The 24,485-nt window shown below is 47.6% G+C and overlaps 1 long non-coding RNA gene across 1 annotated transcript; it reads left to right on the top strand.

Annotated features, from left to right (window-relative positions):
* Positions 1-806: 806 nt before the first annotated feature.
* Positions 807-24,421, top strand: LOC118531083 (uncharacterized). Its single transcript, XR_004914978.2, has 3 exons — positions 807-1,244; positions 1,930-2,028; positions 24,276-24,421. It is a non-coding gene; the product is annotated as an uncharacterized LOC118531083 (long non-coding RNA).
* Positions 24,422-24,485: the final 64 nt, after the last annotated feature.

Consider the following 24,485-nt stretch of genomic DNA (forward strand, 5'->3'; position numbering starts at 1 on the left):
GGGAATGACTTGGACTCAGGTCCCAGTGATGCCACTTACTGGCTGGGTGACTACAGGCCCCTCTCCAGACTGTGAAATGGGGCAATGGTGCCTGCCTCGCTCATCTCACAGGGTGAGAGAGCAAGGATGCGATGAGATAGCAAAAATGTGTGGAAACTTCGGAGGCTAGAACCCATGTGTTTTGGGCAATTTGAGTTGGAGCCCTGAACACATTTTACAGAAGGCGGCAGGGTAAAAAGAAGAACACAGACCTGGCTCAAATCCTGGCTCTGTACTTTCTTGTCTGTGTGGCCTTGGGCAAGTCATTGAGCCTCTCCGACTCTCCATCTCCTCATTTGTAGAATGAGGATAATATTATAATACCTAGCCCATTGTTGTGGGGGCACAATGGGGTGATGCATAAAGAACAGGCAGCCTGTGGGGGATGTCAGGGCTCACTTGGGAAGGTGTCAGGAAGTCCCTGGGGCAAAGCCAAGAGGCAGAAAGGTGGGTGCAAAAAGGTGAGCAATTAATTGTCTCCAACCTGCAAACAGTGCCTGAGTCCCTTTGCCCTGCCACGTCCCGATCTTGGTTCTTAGGACACCTGGAGCAATCAATCCCAGTCCCTGCCTTCCAGGGCCTGCCCCCAGGCTGAGTTAGATCGAGCCTTGAGTGGGTCTTGGGACCCAACAGCCAGGCCCGTGCCCTTTTCCCTGGGGCCTCAGTCTAACCTTCCACACCCTGGGCCAACCCCGAGGTCCGCTCCTACACAGCTCCAGGAGAAAATTCTCCTTTGTTAGGCACCTGCCACCCCCATCAGGGTTCCTCCCTCCCTGGCTGGAGCCCAGAATCTCATTTGGCACAAATGGAATGAGAGCACCCGGCGCTGGGCAGGCTGGAGAGACCACCTTGTCTCTTGTGGAGCTCGGGGTCCAGTGATGATGGAGACAAGTCCCCTGCCCTCATGGAGATGGTGTCCTAGGGTAGGCGAAAGAGGATCTCAGATGGTGACACATGCCGTGAAGGAGAAAAATGCAAGGAATAAAACCACGACAGGGTTAGGGGGCAATTTTCAGTGATGTGCTCAGGGATTCTTCCCTTTTGGCGCTTGCAAAAACAGAGGAGCAGACTGACAGAAGGTCACCCAGCAGGTCCTGGCAGAACTGGGGCAGGACCCAGAGGCCCACAGTCCCACGCCTCTCCCTGCACCAAGCTGTCTCCGGGGCCTCCTCACGCTCTCGCCTTCACCTCGTCCTGCTTTCCAGGTACCTATACCTCCCCAGAGCTCCATGGCCTCTATGCCCTTCCCTCTCTTGGGCAGCAAGAGGCTGCTGGGACGACCTCAGCTCTGGCCTGACCGCGTTTTCTGAGGGCCCTGTGCAGTTGTGGGGAGGAGGCCTGGGGCCCTGGGCAGTGGGAGCTGGGTTGGGGGCCAGGAACTTGCGTGGGTAAATGGCGTGTGTGAAGACATGGGTTGCTGAAACCTCCAGCTGTGGGGGCCAACAAATGCCCCCAACGGTCCAGATGTTGGTCTCACCCGACTTCCCTCCTGCAGCAGCAGATTTACCAAGAACCTTGCAGCCCATCTCAGAGAAACACAGGATCACTGGGTAGGAGGGTTGGAAAGGGGCCGGAAGGGCCACCCAACGGGAAGCTGGCAGGCTCAGCCCTCAGCCTCCAAGGTTGTCTGGACAGCAGGGGTCACTCCTGGGCCGAAAGTGTCCCAGAGAAGGTGGGGCCACAGCCTCCCCGGTCAAATGTCCAAGGTTTCCTGCCCAGAAATTCGCACTGAATCCAAGGGTGGAACCGGCGCCATGAGTCCAGGGCCCTCCCAAGAGGGAATGAGCTCCTTGTTTCTGCAGGTGTGTAAGCAGGTCTGCACACCCAGAGTGGGAGAGGGGATGCTGTAGAGACGTGGGACCTGAGGCTTTCTTTCCTGTTCCCCCCAAGCCTGCAGTCTTCCTCTTGCTCCGAGATGCAGAGCCTTCCAGTCCACCCTCATCTCCAGCCCCTGGAGGATCTGAAACCTGCTTCCCCCAGCGCCCTTAAGTGAGTGGGCCTGGCCCAAGGTCTTAATGCGGGCACCCCCCTTCCCCTGCCCACCGACACTTCTCCTAATGCATCCTCGCTGGCCGGCTGGGAACCGCAGACGGCGCTGTGACAAGAGGGGAGATAAGAGGGCTCTCACATTTCCCCCGGCTGGGCTCCTGGGCCGCCAGCATTCACGCTGGCTGATTTCAACATGAAAGGGCCCCTTGAGAAGGAGAGCCCCCCTCCCTTTCCCCCCTTCCCTCCGTTAAGCCCCACTCCGAAGCTAACCACTGTCTGAGCCGCCCTCCCCCTGGAGCACCGAGCTCTGCCTGCCAAGCCTTCCCCCAACTGCGTCAGCCTCACGTCGCCACCCCGCCCTCCAGGGTGGGAATCCCGGGAAGGGAGAGGGGCGTGCAGAGGGCTGCCCCTCACAGCCCTGAGCTGGAGGGGACAAAGGCGGAGCTTGCAGTCCCAACCTGTGACACAGGGCCCCGGGTCCGCTCTGGAGACAAAACCCAGTTCCCTTGAGGCTGCGATGTTGAACAAATCTTTGTGGGGACAACTCTGAGGAGAGGAGGTCTCCCAGCCCCAGATCCAAAGAGGGCCAGAGCGTTCTCAGGATCTCTGAGTACCCAAGGGCTCCACTCAGGCCTCTTCCTTGGCTTTTTTTTCCTTAACTGCCCAAGACAAGCACCCTTCAAAAATCCCCTGAAAACATCTTCTGTTTCTGCCATCAGAGGCCTTCCCTGGAAGGGTATCTGCCCTCAATCTTTTATGCGGCAAATTTTTAAACCCTTTATTTTGAACTAATTTTAGACTCACAGAAAAAAGTTGCAAAAAATAGAGCAGAGAGCTCCCATACACCCCTCACTTACCTTCCCCTGATATTAACATGTTATATAACCTTAGTACAATGATCAAAACCAAGAAATTAACCTTGGTATCATACTATTAACTGAGCTACAGATCTTACTTGTATTTCACCAGTTTTCCCACTCATGCCCTTTTGCTGTTCCAGGATTCTATCCAGGACCCCACACTGTATTGAGTTGTTATGTCTCCTTGGTCTCTCCCAATGCGTGACAGGCCCTCAGTCTTTCCTCATCTCTCGTGACCTTGGCACTTGTGAAGAGTACGAGTCAGGTGTTTAGTAGAATGGCCCTTGATTTGGGTTTGTCTGCTGTTTTCTCATGACTTGTCTGCTGTTTTCTCATGACTATGCATTTTTGGCAAGAATACCACAGAAATGACGTTGGGTCCTTCTCAGCTCCTCACACCAAGAGGTTTGTGACGTTGACAATGTCTTACCGCTGGTGATGTCTACCTTGATCACTTGGTTAAGCCGATGTCTGCAGGGTTTCCCCACTATAAAGTTACTCTACTTCCCTTTGATATATACAGTTGACCCTTGAACAACACGAGTTTGAACTGCACGGGTCCACTTATATGTGGGTTTTTTTTTTCAATAAGTACAGTAAAATGCTGTGAATGTGCTTTCTCTTCCTTGTGATTTTCTTAGTAGCTTATTGTAAGGATACAGTATATAATACATATAACATACAAAATATGTGTTAACCAACTGGTTATGTTACCAGTAAGGCTTCTGGTCAAGAATAGGCTATTCTGTCTAGTTTTGGGGAGTCAAAAAGTTATATACATATTTTTGACTGCATGGAGCAGGGAGGTGGGTACCCCTAACCCCTGTGTTGTTCAAGGGTCAACTGTAGTTGGCACTTGTCTTGGGAAGATACTTTGAGAGCATACAAGCCTGTTTCTCCTCAAATGTTCCACGCCCATCTGCTAACTGTAGCATCCATCAGTGGATCAACATTTATTAGTGTGATTGCCTTCCTAATGGTCATGTTCTATTTCCCTCTTTCTTTCTACATCTATTAATTGGAATTTTACCCTAAGGAAAAGCTGTCTCCTCTCCCCTGGTATTTACTTCTTCAGTTATTTGTGTTAGTACGGGCCAATGGATATTTATTTTATTCTATCAGTTGAAATCTAGTATTCTCCCCTCCCTCAAGAGGGCAGACTATAACTCCCCACTCCTTGAGTATGAGCTGTGCTAATGACTTCCTTCCAAAGAGGACAGTGTGGAAAAGGGGAAAAGGTAACATGGAGGGGCTACTGGGCGGCTCAGTCGGTTAGGTGTCTGTCTTCGGCTCAGGTGATGATCCCAGAGTCCTGGGATCAAGTCCCATATTGGGTTCCTTGCTCAGCAGGGAGCCTGCTTCCCCCTCTGCCTGCCGCTCTTTCTCTTCCTCTCTCTGACAAATAAATAAATAAAATCTTAAAAAAAAAGGTAGCATGGAGACACCTGACAAACACTACCTCAGCCAGGTAATCCCAGTGAACACTCTCCACTTTATCCATGAGAAAAGCATCACGATTTTTCAAATCCAAATTGAGGGACATTCTACACAATACCCAACCAATACTCCTCAAAACTGCCAAAGTCATCGACAGCAGGGGAATTTCTCAGAACTGTCACAGCCAAGAGAAGCTCAGGGGGAACTGACAACTAAATGCAATGTGGTATCCTGGATAGGATGCTAAAACAGATAATTGTCACTAAGTAAAAAACTAAGGAAACCTGAAGAAAGTATGGACCTTAGTTAATAATAATGTATCAATATAGGTCCATTAATTGTAACCCGTGTGCTACACTGATGGGAGATATTAACAATAGGAGAAACTGGGTGCCAGGTAGAGGGGAACCCTCTGTATGACCTTTCTACCTTTTTTGTACATCTAAAACTATTCTAAAATTCATATATATATATGTATATATATATGTATATATATATATATATATTCATACACACACACACACATATATATATTAAAAATCCAACACTATTGTTGTTTATTTTATGCTCAAATTGTTCCCACTTTGGCTAATTGAAACCTCCTTCAGCTTGGCTCCTGAGTTATTCCAACAATCTCTCGTTCTTTTCTGAGTACTTCCTTATTTTCTGGCACTGCAAGATGGTCCAGGCGTATCTTGGTCTTTCCCTGCCCCAGACCTGATTCAGCCGTTTCTTCAAGAAGCACTGACTCCTTTTATTGGAGGCTGGAATTAGAAACCAAGATCTGGTCACTAAGTACGTTCACTGCTACTGAGCTGTCCCTGCTTGTAGGCCCTCTCAGGTAATAGAGCTAGGAAATATATGTGTGTATATCAACTCATTCTGTTGCAATTTTAAAAAATGTCATTGACTCTTGTTCTGTCCTCAAGAGATTTACTTCATTTACTTCATATTCCTTAGCAGAGGTGGGCCAAAATCATATTTAACCAGTTCCCTCTCGGTGGCTATTCATACTATTATACATTTTATTTTATATTATCAAAACAGTGCAATCCCCGTGCATAGTCATGCGCCAAGTGTTGCTCCAGGGCACTCGCTGTTTCTCAGACACTGAGGTCGGCAACTGCTGTGTCATCCGTAACATCGATGGAAGCTGCCAGTGTGCCTTCCACGGTAGTTGTTCCAATTAACTGCCCACAATTCAGATTCACTCATGTGCCATTCAGGGCCCGACCTTCCTCAGCTTTCATTTCTCATTACCCTCTCCTACCTCTTATCTACCACTCAATCTCAATGAACTAACTTACCATTTTCTCTCAGGCTTTCAGGTCTCTCCCAGTGGTAGCACAAGGCATGATGGGGACCTCAGCTGCTATTTGGACCTTAGATTACAAGCTTTGTCACTATTCTACTCTCCTCTGGAGCTCATGGCCTATCAGAGGGCCTGGTCCACAGCAGCGGGCTCCATCGGGATGGATGGATGGATGGATGGATGGACGGATGGGTAAGATGGGCTGATGGCTGGATGGACTGGCAGCTGGATGGATGGACAGAAGGAGAAGTTGAATGGGCAAAATAAGCTCCAATAGGACAGATTGAGATTGATCACAGAATGCCACTAAATTAGAGAACACTGGAGAAAGAAACAGACTGAGAGGCTTGTCCAAAGTCATGCTTCTGCCAGAAACCCTGAGAATTAGGGGTGACCATCATTACCATTTTATAGATGAGCAAATAGTGGTTGTCAGATGTGAAGTGACCTGCTTGAGGCCATACTAGTGGGACAGGGATTGGAACCTGGACCTGCTTGGCTCCAAAGATCATGTTCTTTGCACAATCTCACATCAAAAATGGTATGGGGCATTCTGTTATATCAGCCTAAGAGGTGGAGGTTGAATATAGATTTTGCATCTGATGGACCTGAGGTTCAGACTAACTTTTTAACATTTTCAGTCCTTCGTTCATTAAAAAGTATTTCCAGAGCACCCACTGTGTGTGTGTGTGTTGTGTGTGTGTGTGTGTGTGTGTGATTATAAAAAGTGCATGTGATGGGATCAGACAGACACAAGTTTGAAACTTGGGTCTATCATTGGCAAACCTCATGGCCTTTTTTAAAAAATTTTTTTATTGTTATGTTAATCCCCATACATTACATCATTAGTTTTAGATATAGTGTTCCATGATTCATTGTTTGTGCATAACACCCAGTGCTCCATGCAGAACGTGCCCTCCTCAATACCCATCACCAGGCTAACCCATCCTCCCACCCCCCTCCCCTCCAGAACCCTCAGTTTGTTTTTCAGAGTCCATCGTCTCTCATGGTTCTTCTCCCCCTCCGATTTCCCCCCCTTCATTCTTCCCCTCCTGCTACATTCTTCTTCTTCTTTTTTTCTTTCTTAACATATATTGCATTATTTGTTTCAGAGGTCCAGATCTGAGATTCAACAGTCTTGCACAATTCACAGCGCTTACCAGAGCACATACCCTCCCCAGTGTCCATCACCCAGTCACCCCATCCCTCCCACCCCACCCCCCACTCCAGCAACCCTCAGTAAACCTCATGGCCTTTCTGTGCCTCAGTTTCCTCATCTGTAAAATGGGGATAATAGCAATGTCTATTTCACAGTCCTCCTGGAGGTGTTAAAGGAGCATATGCTTGCAAATCACTTAGTACCCTGCCACACTCACACTGAGTACCTGTCTTGGAAGCAGGCACTGAGATACAGGGATAGGCCAAGTCTGTGTGGTCCTGCCCTTGCCCTCAGGGAGCTAACAGTCTAGTTAGTTCATCTAGGGGATGAAAGAGTTATGGAAATCAACATATTTCCATAACTTTTATCCATGGAACTTGCTATGAAGGGAATAAAACAAAACAGCAAGGAGCTATGAGCAAGAAAACCCAGAAGGACACATCTTATTCAGATGGGGAGGACAGTGCAGGGCATGATCTTTCTGAGGAGGTGACATCTCAGCTGAGACCCGAGGGATGAGAAGAAGCCAACCACGCAAAATAAAGAAAGAACATTCCGGGCAGTGAAAACAGCAGATGCAAAGATCCTGAGGTGGCAGTGAATTTGGTGAGTTCATGGAAATGCAGAGCAGGCTGGAGCACAGCAGGAGATGGGGGAGAGGTAGGAAAGATCACGGGTCATTGAAAGGCAGACAGGAGCCAGCTCGTATGGGACATGGGCTTTTTTCTGAGTGTCATGGGAAGCCACCGGAGGGTTTTAAGCAGGAAAGTGACATGGCCTGGTTTGCATTTTAAGAGGATCCCTTTGGCTGCTGGGTGGAGAGTAGATTGTGGGGAGGCCATGTGGGAATAAGGAGCCCAAGTGAGAGGCCTTTGCAGAGGTCCTGGCAAGACTGGGGTGGTGCCTTGGACTAGGGTGGTGACAGTAGAGGTGGAGACATGTGGACTTCATACCCTATGAGGTATTCCTTGACTCCTTTTTTCTTCAACCCCTCACATCCCATCTTTCAGCAAAGCCTCTTGTCTCTATCTTCAGAATACCTCCAAAACCCAACCACATCTCACCGCCTCCACCCTCTAGGCCACCCTTCAGCCCTTGCCCCCACAGCCTCTCCTCTACACCTGAATCCAAGCCTGAGGGATCCTGTCAAACTCACGTCAGGTCCGAAAGCTCCCCATCTCTCTAAGAGTAAAGCCAACATCACCATGGTGGCCAAAAGTCCTCCAAGATCTGGGCCTTCATTACCTTTCTACCTTCTTACCTTGTTCCTTTCCTCTTTGCTCACTCAACTCGAGCCACACTGGCCTCTTCACAGTTCCTCAAACCTGTCTGACACACAACCAACTCAGATTCTTCTCATGGATTATTCTCTCTGCATAGAATGGTCTTTCCACTTTCTCAAATGTCACCCTCCCAGTGTGACCTTCCTGGTCATGGTAGCTACGCTTGTAACCATGCCATGCCCTCAGACATCCTGACTCTTTTTCCTCCTCCTTCATTGTTTTTTCCATAACACTTCTCAACATCAACTATATGGTATATTTTCTTTATCTTGTTTCCTTTTGGCCTCCTCTCTCACCAGATTATGGGCTTCATAAGGGAAGAGATCTTCGTCTATTTATTTTCTTCGTGGATATATATCCAGTACCTAGAAAAGTGCTTGGCCCATAGTAGGTGCTCAGTAAATATTTATCGAATGAGTACGTTGTTGGGGAAAATGCGATGATAGGCAGGAGAACATTTTCCTGCATGTGTTTTTTTTTTTTTTTTAAGATTTATTCATTTGACAGAGAGAGACACAGCAAGGGAGGGAACACAAGCAGGGGGAGTTGGAGAGGGAGAAGCAGGCTTCCCACTGAGCAGGGAGCCTGATGCGGGGCTCGATCCCAGGACCCTGGGACCATGACCCAAGCCGAAGACAGACGCCCAATGACTGAGCCACCCAGGCGCCCCTTTCCTGCATGTGTTGTAAAGCTAGACAGAAACAAAGGCTGGTTATTGCACCTGTGCTGAGGTGGCTCAGTGTTAGTGCAGGCCATGCCCAGTGAAGTGGCACCTTCCCTGATCTTGCCAGGTCAAGACGGTGAAGATACAGTGGATGCAGCTCAGACTCTGGGGCCAAATGACCCTGGGTTCTGATCCCAGTACTACCAATTCTAAACTGTGCTCCAGCCTGCTCTGCAGTTCTGTGAACTCACCAAATTCACTGCCACCTCAAGACCTTTGCATCTGCTGTTTTCACTGCCCGGAATGTTCTTTCTTTATTTTGCGTGGTTGGCTTCTTCTCATCCCTCGGGTCTCAGCTGAGATGTCACCTCCTCAGAAAGATCATGCCCTGCACTGTCCTCCCCATCTGAATAAGATGTGTCCTTCTGGGTTTTCTTGCTCATAGCTCCTTGCTGTTTTGTTTTATTCCCTTCATAGCACGTTCCATGGAAATCAACATATTTCCATAACTTTTGTCCCCTGTACTAGACTGTTAGCTCCCTGAGGGCAAAGGCAGGACCACACAGACTTGGCCTATCCCTGTATCTCAGGGACTGTTGGACAAATGAGTGAATGTCTCTGAGCTCCAGCTTTGTCACCTGTACAGCAAGGATTACAATTCCTCTCTCATGTGCTTGCTGGGAAGGCGATACAAGCAAGTGGGAGTGAACATGTCTCACAAACTAGAAAACACCAGGCGCAGAGAGCACACTTTTCACCTCTTTGTCTTCGAATGGGGCCTGGTTCAGGATGTTGAGTTTTCTGAAGGAGAGCAAGGCAGTTTGCCCAAGGTTCCTCTGAGGGAGCCAGGGGCCAGTTTGCCCCTGGGGCTGAGCAGCAGCCTCGGGGGAGGGGAATTATTGCTCTCCGAGTGCTCTCTAGTAGGGATGCTGTGCCAAAAGCATTAGGTGCGTGGGCTCAGCCTATCTACACAACAGTGCTGTGAGCTAAGAACTATTACGATCCCCATTTTAGGAATAAGAAAGCCTGGGCTTAAAGAAGTGAAATGATTTGCTTGAGGCTGCAAACCTCCTGGTGAAGCAGGGACTTCACCCTAAGCTGCTTGTGATTCTGGAGCCTGCATGGTTTCCCTGCCACATGCAGTCAACCAGGGAGGAGCTTGGGGGTCAAGGAGAGGGGAGGTGGAGGGGTGTGGACAGGCCGACTCCTACCACAGGAGCAGCATCCCAGGAGGAACGCAGACAGTGCTGGAAACCCCCAAAACAATTTGCCAACCCTGGGAAAGTGGCCTGTAGTTTGGCCTGGCATGCTCAGTGTGGGCACTGTGGGAGGGGTGTTGTCAGGACCCTCCCGCTTCCCAGTTGCAGACACCCTATGTCAGTCAGGGAATCTGAGCAGAAGTCAGGTAGAGGAGCCCTTAGAGAACACCTTGACCCTGCTGCTCATGTGAATCCCTTGGGGGATTAGGCCTGATTTCACAGATTTGGGGTAGAGCCTGGACATCTGGAGATTCCCCAACCCTCTAGTTAATTTGAATGCTGTGACTCAACTAGTCTTCCCTTGCCCCACACTCCACACACCATTTTAAAGGTGGAGAAGCAGAGGCATAGAGAGAGGACACAGAGTCTGGAACTCAGGTCTCTGATTCTCATTAGGGCTCAGCCACGTGAGAATGCCCTCCTCAGGGTGCCAGTGGGGTAGGTAAAAAGGGTCCCCAGAGCACCAGGGTGGGGGGTGGGAAGACAATAGTTCCTACTGGGTTGGGGCTAAAAGCATCCCAGTACTGTGCTGGTTTCCCCACCCCATGGAAGCCTTTGGGCCCACTGCTACTCCCTCTGCAGCTATGGGGTATGGGAAGAGCCCTGACCAAGAGAACAGGAGCCCTGAGTTTGGGTCCCACCTCTGTCATGAACTCCTTTTGGACCTCAGGCAAGTCCCTTTCCCTCTCTAGGCCTCAATGTTACTCATCTATAAAATGAGATTAGACTCAACCCTCAACCAAGATCTCTTTCAGTTCTGATGTACTTTAGTTCTAGAAAAGACAGCAGTTAGGAGGTCTGGGTTGTGATCTTAACTCTGCATTCTGAGCCACAGCTTCTTACCCTGTAGTATGGGAATTATTGCTATGTGACCTTGGCCACATTCCTTACTTTTTCTGTCAGTGTTCCCCCTCCCCTAAACTACAACGCATGGGGACAAGGAGTGATCTCCACTTAGAAGGCCTGTGAGTCTCTGATTCTTGTTCTAACTGACTGCTCCAAATCCACTGACCAGGTCAGATAGAGAGGAGGCTTTGGGCAAGTGGTCCCTGCGAGGGTGGAGGGAGAGCTTCAGCAGGCAGGCCCTATCTCCCTACTTCCAGTGGCCATCAGTAAGGGTGCAGGGCCTCCAGCTGGAATGGCCCTCAAAGTCTCTTCAGAGTCACTTTCACAGCCCCCAGTGTTGTGAGAAGCAAGGAAGTTGTGAAGTCAGCAAGTCAGCCGGTGGGGGGTGGGAGGGGTGGCAGGAGCAGAGAGGCTGCAGGGCCTGAGACGGGGGGTTGGAGCTTTTGCCTGGCTCTGGTAGGGAGGAGGTAAGGTCTCATACCTGAAAGGTATGAGTGTGTGAGGCTTGGGGAGCAGACACCCTGGAGGATTCCTCTCCATCAGTCTCAAGAGCAGTTATAACAGCCACATGTTCTCCAAGGCCTTCTGTGAGCCAGGTGATCCGTTCACGTGATAGGGCTGAATTTTCTCACAGCCCCGGCAGCAGGCAACTTTTAGTAGTCACACCTTACACATACTGTAGATGAGGGCGCTGAGGCACAGAGAGGGAAGGAACCCGCCCAAAGCCACACAGTTCGTGTGGCAGTCTGACTGGAACCCAGGAGGGCTGAATCTTGAACCCCTGCTCTTTCCATCCCACCCACGGGTCTCCAGTAACAACAACAGCACATACACAGTGCTCCCTATGCGCCAGACACGGTCCTAAGTGTTTCATTTTATCAGTACAACAATAGATATCTCATAGAAGTGGTTACTACAGTGAGGTACACATGAGAAAACAGGCCCAGAGCATTCAAGTAACTTGCTCCTAGAGTCACAAGTTAATACATGGTGGAGTTGGGCCTCAAAGCCCATGCTGTCTTCCTTAGGTGGCTGTTTAGGGTTGCGCGGGGCCTTGGACAAGTAAATCACTTTACCCTCATTTCTCTGGGCCTTGGTTTCTCTTTAGACAGTGAGGTGCCTGAACCAAGTGATCTGTAAGGACCTTCTCTGCTCTGCCATATCATTAATCCTAGACTCTACCTCCATGTCTCTGGCTCAGGGCTAGGGCCTCTGGGTACCTCTCTTCTTTTCCCTACTCTCTCCTTTCCAAGAGTTAGTAGTGGCTCAGGCTTGGGCTTTGCAGGGACAAAAGGAAATTCAGTCCAGCCAGGCCAACCCAGGAAAGCTGTTTCACATAATAGAGGGGTGGCATTGTGACCTAGCAGAGTCCAGCCACCATTCACCTCCCCACCCATCGACCCATCTCTTGGTCTGTATATGGGTCTGCCAAGCCACCTCCCAGTCCCCCAGGCTCAGGGCCCACTTGCCTGAGCCCTTTTCTTCAGCTGCCCAGCAGCTTAACTCCCTAGCTCTCTCTTCAGCTTTGATTCATTGTTGCACCTGAAACCTGGGGCCAGCAGCTGTTCTGGCCATCATGACCCCTCCCTTCCCCGGAGCTGCTAACAATGGCGGCAGTCACTAACACACAAGAAATGTGCTCATTGTCGGGAGATGAACATTCTGACCACAGCACAAAGAACACAGTCTGGCTGCAGAATGGCAAAATACCACCCTGGAGCCCAACTTGGCCACATCCTAGACATTCAGCTCTGGACAATTTCCTCAAATTCTCTAAGCTTTGGCTTTCTCATCTCTACAATGAAAAATATGATTACTATCTCACTGAGCTGCTGGAAGGATTCAGCACTATAGCAGATGACCATCTCAGAGCACAGTACCTAGACTGTAGTAGTAGGTGGTCAACAAGTAAGACTTAGCTTTGAATCCCACATCTGTATGATCTTAGGCAAGCCAATGAATCTCAGTTTTCTGAGCTCAGATACAAGTATAAAAATTCTTGTCCAGTGAGATTTTTATAAGGAAACAATGAGATAATGACTGTAAAATTCCTAGCATGGTGTCTGGCAGATGGTAGGGGATTAAAAATATGCTACCTTGCTCCACTTACCTCCATGCACAGAGATGAAGCTATTTACTTCCAAACATATGTAAGTGCATAAAACTCTATGTGACCAATAACATCAACATTACACAAATCTTTCCAGAGAAAGAGAAAAAGAAAGAACGCTTCCCAACTCTTTTTATGAGGCTAGCTAAATAACTAGACAAATCTTGATACCAAAACTAGATAAGGGCATTACAAGAAAAGAACACTTCAGATCAATCTCTTTTGTAAATATGGGTGAAAAATAAGAAATCAAAATATTAGGAAATAAAATTTAAAAATATATTAAAAGAACAATGTGTCATGACCAAGTGAAGTATAAGTCAGGATTTCAAGGGTGAAAAATCAATGAAACAAAAGAGCGGATTCTTTGAAAAGATTAATAAAATTGACAAACCTCTAATAAGACAAAGGAAAAAGAGAGAAGGCACACATTGTGAATATCGGGAATGAAACAGAGGATATCAGTACAGACCCTGCAGACATCAAAAGGACAATAACAGAACATTATGAACGACTCTATACACATAAACTTGACAGTTTAGATGAAGTGGATTAATTCCTTGAAAAGCACAAACTACCACAACTCATCCAATATGAAACCAATATTTTGGGTAGTATCAACTATTAAAACTATCAAAAAATAAATTTGTGATTAAAAAATACCCCCAAAAGAAATCTCTAGGACCAGATGGTTTCACTGGAGAATTCTACTGAAAGTTGATGGAACAATGAACAGAAATTCTATATAATGTCTTCCAGAAAAAGGAAAAGGAGGGGAGACTTCCCAACTCATTTTATGAAGCCAGCACTACCCAGACACCAAAACTGGGCAAAGACAGTACACAAAAAGAAAACCACACACCAATAGCCCACATGAAAATAGAAAAATTCTCAACCAAACATCAACAAATAGAATTCAATAATATATTAAAGGAATTATACACTACAACCAAGTGGGGTTCAGTCTAAGAATGCAAGGATAGTTTGATACTTGAAAATCAGTCAGTGTAATCCACCATATTAATAGGCTAAGAAAGAAAAACCAATAAACTTACCAATTGATATGGGAAAAGCACTATACAAAATCTAACACACTTTCATAATAAAAACACTTAAAAATTAGGAAGAGAGTGAACAAGAACTAATAATTAAGTTCCTCAAAGTCACAGGATGTAAGATAAACATACAAAAATCAGTTATATTTCTATATACTAGCAATGAACATGTGAACACCCAAATTTTAAATGCAATGCCATTTAAAATGTCTCCAAAAATAAAACGAATTAGATATAAATGTAACAAAACATGTGCAAGACTTACAAGCTGAAAATTTTAAAAATGCTGATGAAAGAAATCAAAGAATATCTAAATAAATGAAGAGACATACCTAGGTGTTCATTGATTGGAAGACTCAACATAGTAAAGATGTCAATTCTCTCCAAATTGATATATACATTTAATGCCATTCTTATCAAAATTCTAGCAAGTTTTTTCTGTGGATATAGGCAAGATTATTCTAAAATTTATATGGAAAGGCAAAAGAACTAGAATAGTCAAAATGATTTTGAAAAAGAAGAATATAGTGTGAGGAAACACTTTACCTGATTTTAAGACTTATATATCTACCAAAATTAAGACCATGTGATATTGGCAGGAGGTGATATACAGATCAAAATTTAACTCAATGAATCATAAATTTAAATATAAAATATAAAACTATAGATCATTTAGAAGAAAACGTAGGAGAAAATTTTCTGGACTTAGATATTGGTGAAGAATTGTTAGTTACACCACTGTAAAAGAAAAAAAATGGATAAATTGGACTTCATCAAATTAAATACTTTTGCTCTGTGATGAAAATGGATGAAAAGACAAACTGCAAACTGAGAGAAAATATTTGTAAACCAAGTATTTGACACAGGACTTGTATCTAGAATATATAAAGAACTCTTAAGATACAACAGTGAAACAAGACAAAACAAACAATCCAATTAAAAAATTGGTAAAAGACATGCAGAGACATTTCACCAAAGAGGATGTACAGATGGCAAATAAGCACATGAAAAGTTAGTCGACATCATTAATATAAATTAAAATCACAATGAGATATCACCACATAGCTATCCAGTGGCTGAAATTTATTTATTTATTTTTTTTAAGATTTTATTTATTTATTTGAGAGAGAGAATGAGATAGAGAGAGAGAGCATGAGAAGGGGGAGGGTCAGAGGGAGAAGCAGACTCCCCGCTGAGCAGGGAGTCCGATGTGGGACTCGATCCCGGGACTCCAGGATCATGACCTGAGCCGAAGGCAGTGGCTTAACCAACTGAGCCACCCAGGCGCCCATCTAATGAAAGATGTGGAAAGCATGTACACTGAAAACACACACACACACACACACACACACACACAAAAAGAACCTCCCTCCAAAATTAAAGAAGATTTAAGTTAAGGGCTAAACCATATTCATGGATTAGAAAACTTAATGTTATAAAGATGTCATTTCTCCCCAGATTAGTCTACAGAGTCAATGTGATCTCATTTAAAAATCGCAGCAATTGTTTTTGGTGGCAAAATTGACAAATTGGCCCTAAAATTCAGATGGGAATACAAAGGGCCAAGAATAGTTCACGTTATCTTGAAGGAGAATATAGCTGGAGGACTCTAACAGATATCAAGACCTAGAAAGCTGAAGTAATTAAGACATTGTGATATTGGCACCAGGATATAGAAAGTGACAAAAGGAAAGAATAGAAAATTCGGAAACAGACCTACACATATATAATCACCTAATTTATGACAAAAATGACACTGTAGGTATATTGGCAAGTGTTTTAAAAAATAAATGGTGCTGGGTTATTTGGATAGCTATGTAGAAAAAAAAAATATCTTGACCCTTACCTCACATCATACACAGAAATCAGTTCCAGATGGATTACAGATACAAATGTGAAATGCAAAACAATGACGTTTCAGAGGAAACATAGGGGAACAACTTTGTAACCTTGGAGTAGACAAAGATTTCTTAAACAAGGTGAAAAAATGCTATCCATGAAGGAAAAAAATGGATAATTTGGAGTATATAAAAATAGTGTTTGTTCATGAAAAGATTGGTTTAAGAGAATAATAAGATAACCCAAAGAATGGGAGACTCTATTTATAATAGATATATCTGACAAAGGACTCATAATCCAGAGTATATTAGGCAGCCCAACAGAAGAATGTGCAATAAACGAAGAATATCAAGGTGGACAATAAACATGAAAAAGTGTTCAACTGAATTAGTTACGGGGAAAATGCAAATCAAAGCTATAATGACATGCCACCATACACCCACCAGAATGCGTTAAAGGAAAGAAAATGGAAATGACTAACTTAATATTGGTGAAAATGAGGAGCAGCCCAAACTCTCCTGCCCTGCTGCTTGGTGTATAAATTGGTCCCACTCTGGAAAAGTGTGAGGCAGTATTTGCCAAAGCCCAACATAGGCTTACCCTACAACCCAACAATTTCGTTACCAAAACAGATGCACAAGAATATTTATAACAGTCCCCTTTATAATAGCCCAAAGCTTGAAGTTGCCTTGATATCCAAATATTAGGGTTACTTGGGCAGCTGAATTGAAGACAGTGAGACAGAAGACCAGGAAAGCAGGAGGAGGTTGTGTGGCAGCAGGTTATGCAGGAAATGGTGGTTGAAGCAGCAGTGGGGGGGGGGGGGTGGGGAGGGGAGGAGAACCACAAGGAGATAAAGCCCCATGACTTAGAGGTGGGAGGGATCTGGGAGGTGATGGAGAAGCAAAAGCCTAGGCCAAGGCCCTCTAACCAAGGATCGTGGGAGGATGGCTGTCCATTCACTGAGGAAAGAAACCCTGGAGGAAGAAGTATGGGATGAACATGGAGGATGAGTTTAGTTTGGTCAGCACTAGGATTTGAGATGTCTGTTGGAGCAAGAGAGAAGGCAATTCAGAGATGTATGACACTCCCTAAGCCCTGACTTCTTTGCCCTCGAGTCACTAGAAAGTTCTGGGCAAATGTCATAATGAGAGGAGAGGTGGGCTTGAACATAGGGGCCAACTGGGCTTTGGCCTGATCCAGGGCTGTGTGGAAAGCAGATGGAAGATCAAGAAGCAAGACCAGGTGCTCTTTTCTTTAGTCCTATTGTCTGCCATTGCTGGAGTAGTGTCTTGACCTTTCCAGACTTCAGTTCCCAGCTTTGTTCTTTGGGTTCTCTAAATTGGGTTTTGGCACACATGGAGGAGGGGCGGTGTGGACATCTCTGCCCTTTCCCATAAACCCTCACTGCTCAAGATGGCGCTGATCTCCCTCCTACCGATTCCTCCCTCCTCTTCCTCCAGACTCCATTTCAGGCCATGTTTCCTGAAGAGAGAGTCTGATCTATCCCCTCCCTCCTTTCCCCTGCAGGAATAAATACTCGAAAGACTTTCTAGCTTAGACCTCAGAGGTCACATAAGTTAGGGCCTTCAGTGTGCATATGGGGAAACTGAGGCCCAGAGATAGAAAAGGATCTGTTGAAGGTTACTTTGAAAGAGGTAATGGTGGAGGGTGGGCCAGAACTCAGACCTCCTGGTGCCCCAGGACTTGATTTCTTCCTCTCCTTTTGAGAAAGAAAAAAAGGAAAAATGAAAGACAAAGAAAGGGGAAAGAGGGCATGACAGAAAGAATTATTAAATAAAAGAGGCACAGGGAGTCAGGAAAGAGACAGGGACAAATTCCAAGAGAGAGCTGAGAGAAAGGGAGAGAGGGAGGGAGACGGGAAATAGATACAGAAGGAGCAAAAGTGAAAGAAGGAAAGAGGGAAAGGGAGAGAAAAAGAGAAAAGAGAAAAATGGAGAGAAAAGGGCCAGTAAGTAGAGCAGGCTGGGCTTCCTGCTCCTGCAGGCCCTGGCAGCAGCTGAGCCCACAGCCCTGTATAAGGCAGAGATGGGTGGCCCCAGAAATCCTTACCTGCCAAACTCCATCAGCCCTCAGAGGCCCAAACCAGACCTGAGCAGTTGGTCTAAACAGAAAACAAACAGAGCAAAATGAAAACACGCGGCTGAGCCTACCCCCACCCTGGGCTATGGCTCTGTGCATTCATTGGTCCCCCGGAGGCACTGGGTAAGCAAGGCACAGCTTTTGTAACCCTCCTGTCTCTGCCCCCCCAACCCACAGCCACCCTCCACCAAGAGCCATAGACTCAGCTCAAGATGCCATGGTGGGGAGGGGCAGAGCTCTTGGGCCCTGGGGGGCAAAAGGGGGCCATGCATTCCCTGCCCTTGGCCTAGCAGAGAAACAGTAAGGCCAGTTGGGTGGGAGGGTGGCAGGGAGGGGATGCAGTGGGGAAACAGCTTTGTCTCCTTCCCCATACAGGGTTGAGGGTTCTTAACCAGTCCAAAGCATATCCTGGGTGTGGCAGAGGTAAGAAGGCTGGCAGGGCAGGCAAGAGAAGCAGGGTGGTGGACCAGGGTTGGGAAGGGGGCACACTGAACACCTACCATTAGTACCATGTGTTCCTTTTCATCTCCATTGGGCTCTAGAGCTCGAAACCATGAAGAGAAAGTTCCAGTTTACATTATAAACTTATTATTAATAATGACTCAAGTGATACCTAATATCAGTCTTGTGCTTGGCAGTTACCAAACACACACAGAAAAACTCACTAGCCCTATTTTGCAGTCCTGCGAATAACTCATGGCCCTATTTTGCAGTCCTGTGAATAACTATTTTACAGATGGGGAAACTGAGGCTCGGGAGGTGAATTGACAAGGTACCCAGCTGGGAAGCGGTTGAGCCTGAGTAGGTGAGACCAGGTCAATGGACTCTGGCTGTGATATAATGACCAGAGCAAATACTCAGGGGTGAAAACGTGCTTACCTAAATTCAGAGGCATCGCCAAGCCCTAGAACCTTCTCATGTCAACCAAGGGAGCAGACAGATGCAAGCAGTGCATGTAGGGGAAGTTGAGAGAAGGGACACGGGATAGGAGTGACTATGGGCAGGTAGCAGAAGTCCTGGGACAGGGGCCACCTCAAGATCCAGAGAGGTGCTCAGGGGCTGGCACCTCCCTTCAGGATTGGAACGGCGAGGGGCTCAAACAAAAGTATGTAGTCAATAAATATTTATTATTAAGCACTTACACTGATAGTGGTTAAGAACACAGATAACAATAGTAGTTACCTTATAGAGTTTGTGAAGACTAAACGTGTTATTTCAAGTAAAGCCCTGGGAAGAGTGCCTGGCACATGCTAAGCCTCACATATTAGCTCCTGATGTCCTTGTCACTGTTGGTTATTTGCCAGGCCTGCACTGAGCACTAGGACAGCATGATGCTGTGAACAAAAGCAGCTGTGGTCCCCGCCCTCATGGAGTTTTGAGTATGGTAGGGAAGATGGCCATTAATCACAAAGCACACAACAAAAGTAAAATTACAATAGTAAGAAATGCTGTGGAGGAGAGGTCCACAGTACCATGAGAGTGAAATGCTAGGCAGCATGTCCTAGCCAGGAAGATATAGAGACATTCCCCTGATGAGCTGTGTGCTGACATAGAAGTAGGAGTCAAAACCAGAAAAAGGGAAAGAAAATTATCCAAGCAGAGGACATAGCATGTGCAAAGGCCCAGTGGCAAGAGGGATCTTGGTAAAAGATGTGGATGGAGAGGTAGGCAGGGACCAGAGCAGGGCAGACCGGGTAATCCATGCTCAGGAGTCTCGCCTTTATTGCAAAAACAAAGGGAAACCAGGGAAGAATTTTTTTTTAAAGATTTATTTGAGAAAGAATGAGAGCGAGAGCGTGGGGAGTGGGGCAGGGGCAGAGGGAGAGAGTCTCAGGCAGACTCCTCGCTGAGCGCAGAGTCCAACACGGGGCTCCATCTCACTACCCATGAGATCATGACCTGAACCAAAATCATGAGTCAGATGCTCAACCAACTGAGCCACCCAGGCGCCCCAAGGAAAAGATTTTAAGGATGGAGTAACATGGTCAGAAAAAGGGGGTGCCTAATTCTAGGTTGGGAGAGATCTCTAGCTTACAGGTAAGGAGAAGATCCACATACAGCAGGGTGGGTTGGTTTCTTCAATGTGTGGCCTTGGGCAAGTCCCTTTCCCTCCCTGGGCTTCAGTTTCCATCTGAATCTCAAATGGTCTGTGAAGCCTACTTGAGGAGCCATCTTCTCCTTTTCTGTCTGCCTTCGGTTCCTACCCCGTTAAGAGGAGAAGGCAGGGAATATACTCTTTTTTTTTTTTTAAGATTTTATTTATTTATTTGACAGAGAGATAGACAGCGAGAGAGGGAACACAAGCAGGGGGAGTGGGAGAGGGAGAAGCAGACTCCCCGCTGAGCAGGGAGCCCGATGCGGGGCTCGATCCCAGGACCCTGAGATCATGACCTGAGCCGAAGGCAGACGCTTCACCAACTGAGCCACCCAGGTGCCCCAGGGAAGATACTCTAAATGGAGCCCAGCTCCTCTCCTGTTTTTCCTTCCTCCCTACACCTTCCTAATGCCTGCCCCCTACCACCACACGAGACTGTGGAAAAGAAGGCCATGTGGGGTCAAGTTCTCTCCTCCTCCAACCATGGCTCATCCCTGTCAGCCTCAAGCCATTACGGGATGGGGTCCATTCAAGCCTAGGACCAGAGGAAGCCCAGGGGACTCCCATAGTGGTTGCTGGTTGTGCTGGAAGGCCCAGAACCACAGGCAGCTGGGAGAGGCTGCCCCTGCCAGGATGATGGAGTGGGTGTGACATAAATTTCTCAGGACAGGCAGGGAAAAAACATTTATAGCCCCTCCTTGCCAAGTCTGGTTCCAATCAGGCCCCTGACCGGCCCACTCTGCTCCCTACACCCACCACACCGGGCTGGCTGCTCCAAAAACCAGAGTCATTTAGGGCTTCTGTCTTTCTTCCTCCTCTTCTTACTCTCTAAGAAACATACACAAAGACATACACACACACACATCCCTCGCCCTTCCAGGCCTCTGTGGACCCACATGAGTGTATACATATGCACATATCCATACACACAGATGGTCCCCTGGGATTCTGTGTCCCCACACACATATACAAATGAACAGATACACACTCACACACACACTCACACTCACACTCACACTGGAGACTGGCCCTGGGTGGGCTGAAGAAGGCTTTAGCCCCAATACCAGCCATGAACCCCAGACAGCAACATCCTCTTGGGTTGGGCACCAGAAGACCCGGGAAGTGCCTTCCTTTGGTTACAACCCTCGAGCAGGGCTGCTTTTCTCCTGCTCCTGTTCTCAGCCCCCTGGCTGCCATGGCAACAAGCCTTCCAGCTCTGCCATCCAAGGCACAGGAATGCCTTCCCTGGAGCTGAGTTAGGCTCTGGCCAGGCTCTGAGCAACCTCAGGAGGCCGAGGCTCACTGAGGGCACCTTGCAGGGCACGCTCGCTGGGCTCATGAGCCCCAGCTCCCTTATAGCCTAGCGGCCCAGGGGCCTCAGACAAACCCTCCTCCAACTCAGCTTTACCTTCTTTCCCAGGCTGCTCTGGTTCTCCACCTTAGCCCTGCCCTCTGCCCAGGCCACCGAAGTCCTCCCTCGGCCACCTGAGACGTATTTGTCTTGATCTGAGTTGAGCAAACTTCTCCTTTCATGGGCCTCTATTTCCTACCTGAATGCTCAGGCCATTTGGTTCCTTCTGGTGAAGCCAGAAGGGGCCCTCTCGTTTACTCGTGATGCATGGATCTGGTCATTGCCCAGCAGGTCCCGGAACTCAGGTCCAATTCCTCTGCACAGCAGTGGTCTCACACCTGTGGAAGGTCAGGTCACTCCAAACACAACGTGGGGACAACTTGGGGCTAAGGGAATCCATTGACGGCTTTGCTCCTTTCACCCCAGAACAAGCGGAATGGCTTAAAGGAGAGGCTACTTCACAAGTAGAGGGTACCATCCACCCTCCTCGGGAGGCGGTATGATGCAGGGCTTGGGGTGCCAGACCTGGGTTCAAATCCCTCATTACCCTGTGCCAGCCGTGTGAGCTGAGGAACCAAGTCAAACCTATTGGTGGGGTTCTTGTCAAGATCTAATGTGCCCAGGACATGAACCAGAGTCAATACGTGCCCATTCTAGTTTCTTCCCACTAACTCTGCCCCACCGAAATGGAGAGCCCCTAGGGAGAAGGGCAGAAGGAAGAAGGGGACTACCATTTGTTACATTCTTGTTTTTTTACATTCATTACTTGGTGTAATATTCCTTGCTTCTGTATGAGATAGTCAGTATCCATATCCCTGACTCGAAACCCATTTTCTTTGGTTCTTGAGCTCACAAGGGGACATTATCCTATGCTGTGGAGACAGCAGGGGTAGGAGAGGGGAAGATGGGTTGCTTTAAACACTGGTTTTGACAGGGTTGCAGCTTGAGGGAAGAGGGCCTGTCAGGCTCCCCCAGCTGCCTTTTTCCTCTGGGGCCAGTGCGCAGACCAGCTGGCTGCCAGGGCCTGGCCACACATTGGCTCCAGAGGGACTTGGAGGACAGCTTTATGAGGCAGAAAATCCAGCATCCACCCCTGGGCGCAGCAGCAACAGCAAAGTAGTTTGCCTGGCTTGCAGTGGAGGAAACCCCATCCCTCCTGCCCAGATAACTCAGAGTCATGACTACACATGGTCCCAGATATTTCCCAGGTTCCTTGAGCAGGGAAACCTCCAAGAAAGGCTCCAGGGAGGCAGATTTCAGCGGAGCAGAAGGGAAGTCAGAGTTCTGCCAAGGCGGACCAGTTGCTTAGAGGGGAGTGAGTTCCCCATCACTGTAGGTGTGTGAGCAGACGCAAGCTAGAGAAAAGGTTAGCCCCTTCACCCAGGTCAGGGGTTAGCCCAGAGGTAGCTCATGAGAGGTACCCACGAGGTTCAGGGGCTTCCTGAAACTATGTGCAACATTTTGTGTGCTTGTGTGCCTTTATAGGAACTGGCCTCGTTGCTTTCATTGGGTTGTTCAAAGGCATGCCACCCCCGAGGTCACACAGATAGAGCCTTGGACAGGGGCATGTCTTTCAGGTCTGAACCAGTGCGCGATTCTACACTGTTCTCTACGACACCAAATGCTGTCTTATCTTAGTGTGGGTTGACTCTCAGGACAGCCCAGTGAGATGGGTACCACTTTCCAGAGAAAGATTCTGGGGCTCAGAGAAGGAAAGGACCTTGCCTAGGTCCCATAGCCACTGAGAGAAGCCAAGACTAGATCCCAGGTCTCCTACTGATGGCCTTTCCCCCCAGACTCCCGCTCTCCATATTCTGTGGGCTGGTCTCCCCAACGCACCCCACGGCCTCATTTGGGACAGTGGCCAGGGCTTGGAGAGGGCACGGGAAGAAGAGGTAGAGTGGCAGCCCCTCCTCCACTCCAGAGAACTTCCATTTCTACTTGAACCCTGCTTGCAGCTAGGTGTGACCCCAGGGAGGTTGGGTGGCTGCTACTCAGACCCACACAGATGTGCGTGTGTCCTGCATCAGAAGTAGTCGAGCAGTAGGAAGCTGATCTAGGCCAGAAAAAGATGGGGCAGCGGCCTCTCCAGAGTTCAGAGTGCTCAGGGCCAGTGTAAGGAGTTCAGCCTCTCTCCCTATATGCTGCCACTTCTCTGTTAGAATTGAAAAAAAATTAGCGTCTTTGTGGAACCCGTGGAAACAGATGACTGCGGACAAATGTCCTCCTCTGCGCCGCGCACCCCTCCGACTTTTGCTATGTCCCTGAGATGGGGCTGACAGGTGGAGCCAGAGCACTGCAGGCCTCTGCCATTCTAGGGATGGGTTGTGGAGGTGTGCATCCAGAAAGGATCCAGGAACAAAGGCCAGGAGGTGGGGAGGTAGGCGGTTAGCCAAAAGGCTCATCAAGCAGGGGCAGGGGCTGGCCCTGAGCAGGGGCTTACCAAAAGAAGCCCACGAGGATGGGAACGTTGCTCCTGAGACCTGGAATACCAAGGTCAAAACAGGCTGTGCAGTGAAGCTGTTTCCAGCTGAGCTGCCGAGCCTCTGTGACCCAGGAATGCACTCTGAGTTTTCTTAAAATCCCTGTACGTTTCTGTTCTGGTTATGAAAGCCAAATGTACTCGTCGTGGAGAATCCTGAAAATGATGACAAGTACAAAGAAGAAAATGCCTAGCCATGTGACCTGAGGCAAGTCACTTCAACTTTCTGCACCTGTCTCTTCATCTGTAAAATGGGGATAAGGCAGTATTTATCTTGTAGGGTAGTCATAGGGAGTAAATATATGTAAAGTGCTGAGTACGTACATGAAAGTTCCCGGCCCTTCAGAAGTGTTATACAAATGTTAAGTTTTTGTTTTTTTCTTTTTAAGTAGGCTCCATGCCCAGTGTGGTGTGCAACACGGGGCTTGAATTCAAGACCCTGAGATGAAGACCTGAACTGAGGTTAAGAGTCGGATGCCCAACCGACTGAGCTACCCAGGCACCACTACAAATGTTAAGTTTTATTATCATAATCCACTACAGTTCCACTACCTAGACTTAGATGCTGTTAACAATTGGTTGATTTTCTTCATCCTTGTATT

Source organism: Halichoerus grypus, chromosome X (assembly GCF_964656455.1).
Source record: "Halichoerus grypus chromosome X, mHalGry1.hap1.1, whole genome shotgun sequence".
Lineage (NCBI taxonomy): Eukaryota > Metazoa > Chordata > Mammalia > Carnivora > Phocidae > Halichoerus > Halichoerus grypus.